This window comes from Ceratotherium simum, chromosome X (assembly GCF_057802395.1).
Source record: "Ceratotherium simum simum isolate JZ-2026a chromosome X, ASM5780239v1, whole genome shotgun sequence".
Lineage (NCBI taxonomy): Eukaryota > Metazoa > Chordata > Mammalia > Perissodactyla > Rhinocerotidae > Ceratotherium > Ceratotherium simum.
The window spans coordinates 56,080,647-56,093,917 of NC_141940.1; the positions used below are offsets into that span (position 1 = coordinate 56,080,647).

General features: G+C 33.6%; 1 long non-coding RNA gene across 6 annotated transcripts in view; it reads left to right on the forward strand.

Moving 5' to 3' along the window:
• Positions 1 to 13,271, forward strand: part of LOC147911862 (uncharacterized) — a 128,866-nt gene that overhangs the window by 107,439 nt on the left and 8,156 nt on the right. For all 6 annotated transcript variants that reach the window (XR_015550626.1, XR_015550627.1, XR_015550630.1 and 3 more), the window contains one exon: positions 12,336 to 12,425. This is a non-coding gene — a long non-coding RNA (uncharacterized LOC147911862). The remainder of the gene's footprint in view (positions 1 to 12,335; positions 12,426 to 13,271) is intronic.

The following is a 13,271-nucleotide window of genomic DNA, read 5'->3' on the forward strand; positions in this document are numbered from 1 at the left end:
ACACTTCAGTATTCTGTGTACTGCATCTTGGCTTGTTTCCTTTTTCTAAATAAAAATAAATATCCTAAAATAACATGTTTGTCTAAAACAAAAGTCTAGGAAGCCAACCAAACATCAGGGAAAGGATTATTATTAATCTTTTTATTATAACAATTACTATAGGTTACTCTTCTATATACTATACACACATAAACTTATTTAATCGTGACAACCACCATCTATAACAAGTGAGTACTGAAAAGACAGAATAATTGTTATCTTACAGTAGCTCAAATAGCCATGTAAAACTGGACCAAATGATCCTGGAATCTGAAAATTAACATGCAAAAATAAAACAAAATAATACAGTATTTCATAAAAATGGGAAGAAAATGATAAAATGTAAAGCATGCTGTGGATTTTATACTCTTGACAGCACTTGTTTTCAGAGACAGCAGATAAAGCACTGTATGATCTCTGGTAAGCATAAAGATGGGCATAAATACGATGAGTAGCAAAGATATAGACACATGCAGAGATTCCTTTAAAATCTATAAGGTTATACAAAGGAAACTTTTCAAAGTTTCTGACTGTCTTTCTTTTCTGATCATTCACATATAAAATAATTATAATTAGGGGCCACCCCTGTGGCACAGCAGTTAAGTGCACGTGCTCCGCTGCAGGGGCCCTGGGTTCACAGGTTCGGATCCTGGGTGCTCACCGATGCACCACTTGTCAGGCCATGCTGTTGCGGCATCCCATATAAAGTAGAGGAAGACGGGCATGGGATGTTAGCCCAGGGACAGTCTTCCTCAGCAAAAAAGAGAAAGATTGGAGTTAGATGTTAGCTGAAGGCTGATCTTCCTCAGACACAAAAATAAATTAAAAAAAAGTTATAATTAAACATCTAGCATGACAGAAAGCCAAGGTAGACACTTTTTCCCATTCTCTAGTTCAGCTAGTTTCCATTATTCAGGCTTCCTTTGAACAGTTCCAAATATTGGAGACTCTTTTAAAAGTTTCAATAAATTATATGATAATGGACTATTTTTTTAGCCTCAAAGCAATTTTATAACCCAAAAAAAGGATAATGTTGAGATGCACCACTAAAAATGCTCAACTGCTACAATAGACAGTGAAGAAAATTGGTCAAAACTCATGATTTAGGTCAATCCACAAAGGGAAAAATAAAATAGATATTGCTTTCACTCCATCATGGATTCATCTTGCTTTTTTCAATTCAAAATATTTTGTTATGAATAGAGTGAGAATATAGGACATTAAACACACATATCACTCTTCTCTAAAAGATTTTTGAAACATTTGGCAACAATTATATGAGAGAAATGACATGAAAGCTGTAAGCTTTTATGAATGTAATTAGACATATCACAATGCTAAAAAATGAGATTCACTTGTAAATAGCACTGTAAAATAATGAGTCTACATAAAAATAAATGTATTTTAAAATTACTTTATATGTATGCCTACATTGTAGACTTAAGCTTTAATGTTTAGTATGGAAATCAAAATACATTCTTTTTCTTTTTCTTTTCTTTTTTTTTTTTTTTGTTTTGTGAGGGAGATCAGCACTGAGCTAACATCTGTGCTAATCCTCCTCTTTTTGCTGAGGAAGACCGGCTCTGAGCTAACATCTATTGCCAATCCTCCTCCTTTTTTTCTTCCCCAAAGCCCCAGTAGATAGTTGTATGTCATAGTTGCACATCCTTCTAGTTGCTGTATGTAGGACGCGTCCTCAGCATGGCCAGAGAAGCGGTGTGTCGGTGCACGACCGGGATCTGAACTCAGTCTGCCAGCAGCAAAGCGCACGCACTTAACCGCTAAGCCACGGGGCCAGCCCACAAAATAAATACATTCTTAATACATCTAAAATAGCACAGTAATGTCCAGGATGCTAAATGTCAAATGAAAAGAAATTTTGAAATGGTAACAAATGTGAAATCTCAGAAAGCTTTATCAATTATATTAAATATAGGGCTATTGAATGATAAACCAAGGGCTTTTCAGGAAAGAATCATTTATTTCAAAATTGCATTAGACTTCAAAAACAGATAGTTGAAAATAAATATTAAAATGTATTTTACTTTAGATTAGAAATGAAAGTAACATTCAAATGATTGAATATTGAAAAATATCTATTGTCTCCTGTCACAAAATATGTCTTGAAGGTCAGATTTCCAGAATGGTAGAGTAAGGAGCTCTGAAAATTCACTCCTCCATAAAGCAGTGAGAACAATGGCAAAAATGATCACAATCAACTTTTACAGAATTTTGGAAATTGAGAAAATTTTGCAACAATCTGAGAAGCATTTATTTCAAGAAAAATGAGTGAATCTTGCAAAGAACAACAAACTTTGTTGCAATGTAACTTGTCCTATTCTCATGCCCTTTCCCCCAACTCTACAACAGGCTGTAAAACCAGCAGCCTCACTACTACAGTATCTGTGAAAACAGCAGACTAGCTTCCAGTGGAGGAGGCAGAAGGGGTTTGGAGCTCATCAGAAGGCCTCATCCTCAAAGAATTGTCACTATCTGAACTGTTTGGAAACACCCTGAAAAGATCTCATTCACAGAGATCATTGTATTTAACCTAACTCAGAGCTTACTCAGTGGGAAAAGCCCTATCACCAGGGCATTTTTAGAAAAAAGATGAATGGCATTTGTTTAACATTTCAGCTGCCTTAGATGTTGATGCCATTTGAAGCAATCAAGAGCCTGGCCAAAAATTAAAAGAAAGATCTGCAGAGTGATGTGTACATGGGGGGCTTTGACAAGCTCTGATATGTTTATGGGCAAGCCTGCACACATGTCCAGTGAGGATCTGAGAAGGCCCTAATCTCTTAATTATCTATGACCTTGAGGCTTAGTGCAACCAGAAAGTGAGTGAAAAGGTAGATCTATAAACTACCCGAGCAGTGAAGGCATGCCTCAACACATATACAGAGCCCCTGGGCAAAAGGTGGGGCATATAACAGTTCATGGCACTTCAGCAAATCTCTGCTCAACAATCATTAACAGACCACTAAGCTAACTGAACAGACTTCAGTGGCCACACGTAATAGGGAATATAAACTTTACAGAAATAGTCCAGGAAAGTCACTATACAAACAGGAGCAGCAAACTCTAGATAGGAGGAGAATCTAGTTTCCAGAGTTGCCATATTTTTATTATATAAAATGTCCAGTTTACCAAAAAAATTATGAGACACAAGGAAACAGGGAAGTATGGCTCATATACAGGCCAAACAAACAAAAAAGTCAATAGATACTGTCCTTTAGGAAGTCTGTATGTTGGATTTACTAGATAAAGACTTTAAATTTGCTGTTATAAATATGTTCAAAATAGTAAAAAAAAAAAAATTTCTAAAGAACTTAAGGAGTAAGTACATGAAAAGATGCTCAACATTATTAGTCATTAGGGAAGTGCAAACTAAAACCACAATGAGATATCACTTCACAAACATTAGGAAGCTTATAACAAAAAGACAAAATAAGAGACTGGCCTGGTGGTGTAGCGGTTAAGTTTGCATGCTCCACTTTGGTGGCCCAGGGTTCACAGGTTCGGATCCTGAGTGTGGACCGACACACTGCTTGTCAAGCCATGCTGTGGTGTTGTCCCATATAAAGTAGAGGAAGATGGGCACGGATGTTAGCCCACAGCCAACCTTCCTCAGCAAAAAGAGGAAGATTGGCAATGGATGTTATCTCAGGGCTAATATTCCTCACACACACACACAAAAGACAGAGAAGAAGAAGTGTTGGTGAAGATGTAGAGAAATTGGAACCCTCATACATTGCTGGTGGGAATGTAAGATGTTGCAGCTACTTTAGAAAATAGTTTGGTGGTTTGTAAAAATGTTAAACCTGGAATTTTCATGTGCCCAAGAAATTCTACTTCTTGTCATGTACTTGTAGGGGAGGAAAAACTATTCCCCTACCCTCTAGGTTCTTCTGGCTGGTCTAAGAATTAAATTGACAAGAGACAGAATAATAGGAGAAAATCAAACAAAGTTTAATAACATATATGCATAGGAGAAGCCATCCCCTTAAATACCATCTTCAGCTAAAGAGAAAGGAGGGTGTTGGAGGTAGTTGTTTGAGACTTCAAAGGGGAGGAATGCAATTTACATGGAGATGCAAATGCAAATGTTTAGTAAACAAATGTTTGCTGGGCCACCTATAGACAATGTGACCTGAGACAGAACTTTGATAAAAATAGGCTTATCAAGGTTCCTCTCAGTCTACCACACCTAGAATTATGTATGATGTTAGCTCCTTCCTGGGACAGGCCTTCTATCTTAAATTCTTTTTGTCAGTTAGGAGGAAGGTCAAAGTCTCTATCTGAGTCTTTTGTTCTTAAAAATTATGGTGCCAGAGAAACACATTTTGGGGTAGGAAATTCTGATCCCCCACATACTCAAAAGAAATAAAAACTTAGTCCACAAAGAACTTGTACATTAATGTTCATAGCAACATTATTCTTAAGGAGGGAATGGGGAATGACTCCTAATGAGTATGAGCTTTCTTTCGGTGTGATGAAAATCTTTGGGAATTAATGGTGATTGTCACCCACTTTTGTGAAAATATTAAAAACTAAAAGTTACTTGTACACACTAAAAGGGTGAATTTTATGATTAGTTATATTTCAAAAAAGCTGTTAATAATAATAACAATATGACTTGTTTAAAAGGAATTGCAATGCTAACTTAAACTTGATGGATTTATCTAATTCTGGATCTATTTTACTTGGATCATCTAAGGCCATTTGTGTGATTGAGTGCAGGGAAAGTGAGAAAGTGAGAAAGAGTTGGAGAAAATAGTTGGGGAAAAAAGCCAAGTGAATGACAACATAAATTTTAGCAAATAATTAGAGAGAAATGTTAAAATTATTTTACATTTTAATGCATGTAAGCCATACAAAATATGATTTTTCCATAGACATTTTGTAAGCATAGCACAAGTAATCTTAGCATGTCAGGCCTTTAAAATGAAACATTCATTCAAATGTTTAACAACTTTTCTTGATTTCAAAATTTTATTTTCTGTGATAATGGAGCAACAGAAGGAAAGAACATATAAAACCTTTTCAGGGACACATTCAAGTCCCCAGTGACATTTGTTTATTTCTGAATAATTTTCACACCTGCCTCAATTTTATTGTCACTTCCAACTATGAAGACAACCAATACAGAAAAAAATATTCATGCCAAATATATGACAATTCTCTATTGAAGACCTAGTGTTAATTCCTCTCTATAGCTATCTTTTACTATGCTGCATATTTTATGCAACTTATTTGATTGTTTTAGTTGACAAACACACAGGAATAATTAAAATGCATTATCATTGGGAGGATTTAGATAGCATGGTTTGTTTTCCTTTATTTTCTCTGTGAAGTTCTTATGTTTTATTTTTTTTAAAGTCAAGAGACATTGTGGTATAGTGGAAAAGAACACCCTTTGGTATCAGACAGTTCTGGGTTCAAATCTCAGCTCTACCATTCATAAGCTATGTTACTTTGGGAAAACTGAGTGATCTTTCTCAGGCAGTTTTCTCACCTGTAAAATTTAGAAATTAATACATCATAATAACGCCATAGTAAACAAGATTTATTAAGTATCCACTGTGTTCCTGGCTCTGCATTGGATTCTTTACATATATATATACGGTTTAACATTCAAAATATTTATCAGTAGAGGATGGGCAAAATTAATCAAGAATGAGGCTGGCTCAGTGCTATTGTAGGGTCCTGGGGGCTTTCTGCCCTGGCAGACATGATTCCATTTGATGCTGAATTGTGAGGAGGTAGAGGGTAGAGGGACAAGGGTACATTTGTGGAAGGATGAAGGAGCCTAAAAGCACCTATTCACCAATCATCAAGCATTTGTTTGTTTTGGCATAAACCTAATGAATATTAGCCCTGAATGTACTATTTCATTTAATCTTCACAAAAACCATAGAAAGGAGTTATTATAGGCATTTTATATAAAGGGAAACTAAAGTTCAGAGAAATAATTTGTTACACAGCCAGTAAAATGTAAAAGACAAGATTAGAGTCTACTTGGGATGTATTAGTCTTTAAATAAAGTTTTAGTTTTCAAAATAGTGCAAGTTTCTAACATTCAGCTTACTATTTCAACCACCATTCTCTGATTTTCTAATTGTAGCTGCCAAGTGAGGTTTTTGAGGCAATATATTAAAGTGAGTTATGACAGATACTGTGTTCAAACATTGGTTTAGAATCTTGGTTCACTAATACCATCTGTATAATTTTGAAGCAGTTACTTAACCCTTTCTGACCCTCTATTTTCCCATCAGTAAAATGTAGATAATTAACATACCTACCTCATATAATCGTTAGACTTAAAATATATACAAACCAATTAGCATAGTGGTTGCCATTTAATTATAGTTCAATAACTGTGACTAACATTGTTATGCCTCTCCGAACTTGGAATGTTGTCCTTACTGCATAACCAAAGCGGCCTTTAAACCTTTTTAAAGTTTTGAAATTGACCTCATCGTAACTAACGGTTGGTGAGTGAATCGGAATGTGAACACTCCATACCATCTAAAGCTACTTTGGTCAATTTATTTATTTATTTTACTTATTTCTGAATTTAAAAATATAATGCAGGGTGTAGTATTTCAGATGATAAAACTGGAATGACAAGTGAATGAATGAAAGAATAATGAAATAATCAGACTCAGCTGTTTTGAGGGTGCCACTTGCCAGCAGATAGCTTTGAAGGCCTGTGAAAGTTTTTGAAGAAATAAAAAATAAAATTTAAAAACTCTGTGAGTAGCTCTCAAGCTTTGTCAAAAATCAAATCAAAACAAATCAGAACAATCAGGAAAATGAACCAGTCACAGGTGCTTAAATGTGATTATCTCCTTTGCTGTGATCATTTTAGCTTACCTCCTGCTTATATTTATTCAAAAAAAAGAACAAACATTTACTTTGGAAGCTAAAATTCAGGAAGTTTAAATGTTATCAAATCAAATGCAAATGTATGTTTGAAAATATATCACTTCTATTTGCTGTATTCTTACTCATGAATACTCAGCTTCTGGAGAGAAAATACTAGTATGATATGACTTCTTTAAGCAAAAAGCAACAAAACATTCTCTATAAGGACCTAAGAAAAAAATAAAACTTAGGTTCTCTTCTCTTATATATAAAATATAAATATTTTATATTTATAACAGATGAAGTCTGGTTGTGGGGGGAAATAATAAATAAATAAGCAAATAATATATACATATATATAAGGACTTAGTCTTAATACAATGATGATAAGACTATTACAAACAATTGATAATGATTACTTAATATGTTAAGTATATTTTGTTTTTATGAATCTCTGCTTTAAAAATATATTTTTTCTTCTATGATGTCATTAAGATGCTTTTAAAAATTACCTTTCTGTAGACTGGGATGCTGATGTTTGCCAGAGCCCATCACTCTTGTTCATGTTTTTTAAAATGGAAAAGTGATCTTTAACTTGGATTGCCTAAATTCGTATTATTTAATTTTCATGGCTTCATTGATGACCTTTGGTCTATTCATTTTTTAGATGAAATTAATAATCCTGGTTTATTTGTCTTCATAAACATTAACATAGGCTAGCTTTACGTGCTATTTTCCAAACTTCAAAATGTCTTCTAGGCATGTCAATATGTTGGCTCAATCAAAATGACAAAAGAACATAAAAACACAACTCTTTATACTTATAGTTATTAAAAAAGAAAGACACATTCTTGTAATTTCTAAACAGGAAAATTCAAACCATGCTTTTCAGGAATATATAGATAAGAGGTAAAACTATAAAAAGCAAAGAAAAACATTCCAAAAATCAGGGTAATAGTTATGGGAAGTTCGAGCTGTGATTTGTGAGAGACGCAAGGAAGGCTTGTGAGGTGTTGGCATTATTAATTTTTCTATCTGGGTGGTAGCTACATAGGTGTTAATTTTGAAATTAATCATAAAACTATATATAAAATTATTTAATAAAAAATAAATTAATAAAATTTTCTATGTGAGCTCTGTGTCTCATAATTCGTAAATGAAACAATATCATACTAACAGTGAGTCATCTTAATAAGTGGTATGACTCTGAATAGTCACTTTAGAAAAGTGCACAGGTAATACAATAATTATGCCTTATTTCAGAACTAGACTTTTGTTGGAACTAGGGAAATGGAGAAAAATGTTCCCCTTGCAGTCGTTTCTATATATTTTTATTATAGAAAATTTTAAACATACATCTAAATGGACAGAATAGCCCAATGACACCCTATATACTCATCACTTTGCTTCAAAAGTTTACAACTCATGACTAATTTTCTTTCACTCATACACTATCCACTTCACTCTTTCCCATATTATTTTGAAGCAAATTTCAAATATTGTAAATATTTCAGTATGTAGCTTTAAAAGATGAGGACTCTTTTTTTTTTTGTAACAGTCACAGTATTATTTTCACACCTTAAAAATAAAATTAACAATTCCTTCATAGTATCAAATATACAGTCAGGATAAAATTTCTAATTGCTTCTATAAATATATTTTTTTTCTACTATTTATTAGTTCTGTTGAATCTGTTTCCAAAAAATTTCCATAGATTGCAGTTGGTCGATATGCCTTTTAATTCTCTTTCAAACTGTAAGTTCCCCTCTTTGCAGTTTATTTGTAGAGACTGAGATATTCATCCAAAGGCACATTTTAAAAAGTTAGTTTTATTGAGGTATAATTGACACACAAAAAATTAATCAATTTTAGGTGTATAATTCAAAGAGTTTTGACAAATGTGAAGTCATATAACTGGGACCGCAATAATGACATACGGAATATTTTCATCACGCCCGAAATTTCCCTTGTGCTCTTTTGCCATCAATCTCCGCCTCCTAATTCTGGCCCTTGGCATCCACTGATGTGCTTTCCATAACTATAGTTCTGCCCTTTCTAGGATTTCACACAAGTGGAATTTTACAGTATGTTGCCTTCTGGGTCTAGGTTCTTCAACTTAGCAATGCATTTGAGATTCATCCATATTCTTGCATGCTTCAGTAGTCATTCTTTTCTATTGTTGAGAAGTATTCAATTGTGTAGACATACCACAAAAAATCACATTTTTTTAAACAATAAAAGTTAGCTAAGCAAAAATAGTATTTGTTGCCAATATTTTGTTCTTTTCCGTGTTTACAAGTTATGGTAACCACTAAATTAAAGGAAATAAATGTCATCACCTACTTCATAGAATTATATTGATATTTCTTTCTAGTTTTGAAGAAGAGTCTATAATTCTTCTACGTATGGCTTTTTAATTACAGCTATTAGTAAGGTGAACAGAAGTAATGTTTCAAAGACACTCTGAAGCACAACTTTAAGACAGTCTTTAAGATTGTGGAAATGTGAGAATAAGAGTATTGTAATCAACTGGATAATTCTTCCCAAGCAAAAATATTGAAGCAAGTAAATTGTGGAAAGAAAGTCACAAACAGGCCAGGTTCTGCTCAAAATGGCTTAACTCGCAGACTAGTTATCATTCTATATTATAAGTATGGTCAAATACAACATTCTGAGCCTAAGAAGCTGACTATTCACTTACTGATGCCCTTTTATGAAATGTGGGTTAAAAGATTATGTTAGAATGGATTCATCTGCCAAAAGCTTCTTGGAATACTAAAGTTAAACAAAAAAAACCATATATAGAAGCTCAAAGATTTGTCTGTTAGGTCACTCATATTTAAAATGCTGATTCAAACAGAACTTTTACTCAATATTCACTATAAAATTAAATCGTACATTTCCAGCAAATGTTTTTGTATATATGAATATTTTTATGTTCCTTCAAAATATGACATTTATTTTTGCGTACTATTTTATGAATTAAGACGCTCTATTTTCAGATTATAGAAATGTTCCAAATTTAAGCAACTTAATGCAGCATTAAAGGAGGAGCCAATTATAATAAATCAAATATAATATGAATAAATCTTATACAGTTCTTAGAGAAATGATTCAATTGGTGATCAAAGGGAGATTAAAAAATAAGAAATAGTTTATCTATTTTGTGTTTCCTTTGTTTATATTTCTAAACACCAAATTTATGAGCTTAAAAGAAGCGCCCAACTTTTGAAGGCAAAAAAAGACAATGTGATTTAAAAGGAAGCATGGGGGAGTATAGGATAAAACCCTAGTGAATGAAGTGGAATATTAAGGATGTTTTCTTACTCTTTCATGAGCTGGTGTGAATGTCTTTCATTTCTTGGGGAAAAAAAGATAAGAAAAAGTGTTTTTGTTTTTTTTTGCCCAATACTGATAAAAACAAGTAACACTACTAATACCTTTACTTCTCTATTTACTTATCTAGGTGAATGTAAGAATGGTTTGTTAAGGAGGGGATATAATAGTGAGAAACTGAAGCTACAGTAGGTGGCCTAATTTTATTATAGGAGGTAGTTTAAAAGACAGATTCAGACATTTTATTATTATTATTATCCTTTTCACTTTTGGTGGGTCATAAATTTGTCAGCAGCGTTGCTGGTTTGGGGTCTGTCATGAGGCTGCAGGATGTTGGCTGTGGTTGCAGTCATCTGAAGGCTGGAATGGGGCAAGAGGATCTGCTTCCAAGATGGCTCACTCCCATAACTGGCAAGTCAGTGCTGGTTGTTGGCAGGAGGCCTTAGTTCCTTCCCACATGGGTGGTTTCAGTGTCCTCAAAACATGGTGCTGAGTTTCCCCAGAGAAAATAATTCAAGATCTAGTTTTATCCCTTCACTTGTGGAAAGTGCCCAAAAATTCCACTTAGATTCACAGTTGTGACTACATAGCAATTAAAACCTATTTTGAATGTAGTTTTCTATTTTTCGTATTTCCTGAATGAGAATTTCCATTTTAAACCATAAATTTGTAGCTGAAATGGTGTAGTCTCCCTTTTTTTTTAAGATTCCCAGTATTTAATGAGCACTAAGATTATCATACATTTGATCCTACTTGTCAATTCCTAAGTTACTCATTTAGAGAAGAAGTGATTTCTTGATGTCAATATCCAATAGTGGTGATACAAACATAGTGTGTAGCTGATATTTCCTGGTTGCAATTTTTTGCTTTGGTCCTCTGTTATCTAGTTGTTCTTCTAACCTTGTATATTCTTTCAAAGCTATCACTCTCCAAACACTTAAATCCAAACTTTCTTTCAGTAAGAATGTCTTCTATTTTATAGAGAAAATAGATGTAATGGAAAGTAGTAGAAATTCATACAAAATATTGGCCTTCTACAAATAAAGATGTCTTTATCCAAATCCATTCTTACATTTCCCCATAATATTACAGCAAATTAAATATCCTTCCTTCATTTTCTTAGACTCTGATCTTCTCCCTCATTCTCATGGACCTGCCTCCATCAACTATCCATTTTTTCTTTTATATTTAAAATTTCTCTCTCACTAATAAAGCAGTCAGCATTTTCCATCTGGAAAAAATCCAAAGAGAAAAAATAAATCAAACAGAAAAGAAAAAATAACTTGTAGTGAATCTGTCATCTATTCTATTACATTAGGCTTCTTTCCCTTTATAGCCAAGTTTTAAGACAAAAATAGACTACTTTTGCAATCTTCATATACCTACCTACTGTTTTCTATACAACTCACCACAATCAGTATTCCACACCCATCATTCTAATTCATTATTTCAACCAATATTTATTGAGTGTCTTCAATGTGCCAGGGAATGTTCTCTGTACTGGGAATACATCAGGGAATAAAATAGGCAATGTTCCTGACCTTGCAGAGTTTGCTTTCTAGTTAGGGTTCGGGGCGGGGGAAGACAGACAAGTAAGTATAAACAATTAAGTACATATATAAGTAAATAAATAATGTAGTATATTAGAGGGTGGTAAGTATTATGGAAATAAAAGTAGAGCAGGAGAAGGGAATTTGAGAAGGCCAAGATGAGGGACAGTTTGCAGTATGGAATGGGGTGACCAGGGCGGGCATCATTGAGAAGATGAAACTTAAGCAGTGACTGAAGATTAGAGAGTGAGGCAAATGGATAACTGGGGAAAAGAACTCTAGACATAGGGAATAACTAGAGTATATCTCTAAGGGAAGCATGAGCCTGATATGCTAGAAGAACAGCAATGAAGTCATGGTAGCTGGAGCAAAGAGAATGAAGGATAAATAATCTAAAAGAATGTCAGAAAGATAATGGGGAATATGATCATAGAGTCTTACAAGCTTTAATAAAAAATTTGTGTTTTGCTCTGAGTAAAATGGAGGGACATTGAAGAGTTTTGAGCAGAAGAGTAACGTGATTTCACTTGTATTTTTTAGAAGGTACACTCTGACTGCTCTGTTGAGACTAGTCCTTTTGGAGAAAAGGAAGAAAGAAGGAAATCTATTAGGAGACTTGCAGTAATCCAGGTAAGATATGAGGTGGTGATAAGTGGTTAGATAGTGGATATCTTTTAAAAGTAGAATCAAAAGGATCTACTGACAAAATGGATGTAGGATCTGAGGGGAAAAAATTGAGTCAAAAATGATTCCAAATTTTTTAGCCTGAGTAACTTTAAGGATGGAATTGACATCAATTGAAATGTTAAAACCTTCCTGTGGATCAGCTTTTAGGGAAAGATCAGAAATTCAGTTTTAGATACATTGAGTATATCAGTCAAGGTTCTCCAGAGAAACAGAACCAGCTGAAAGTTGACTCCTAGAATTTGCAATGAGGAGATCACTGGTGATCTTTACTATAGCAGTTTTGATGGAGTGCTAAAGGCAAATGCCTGATTGGATCAGATTTAAGCAAAATGGGAAAAGAGAAATAAAGACGGTAATTGATTTTTCTATGTTGATCATTTTTGCTAGGCAATTTTGTATTTAATTATTATTTTTTTCTTTTCAAAGAACTGGCTATTGATTTTGTTGTTGTTATAATCTGTCATTATCTTTTTTTAATTTATTAAGTCCTTCTATCTTCTTCCTTTGGTTCTATTCTCTTTTTTCTAACTCTTTCAGTTAAGTGTTTACATTTCCATTAAAAATTAGATATACTTGAAGCTATAAATTTATCTCTAAGTACCACTTAGCTACATCCCACAAGTTTGATATATAGCTTTCATTGACATCCATTTCTAATTACTTTCTGATTTAATGCATGCTTTACATTTTGAAAGGTACTTTCAGGGCCAAATAATAAGATATATATGAGTGTGTGTTTGTGTGTGCATGTTGGAACTTTTAAATTTGCACTGTGGTACGAACATGTAA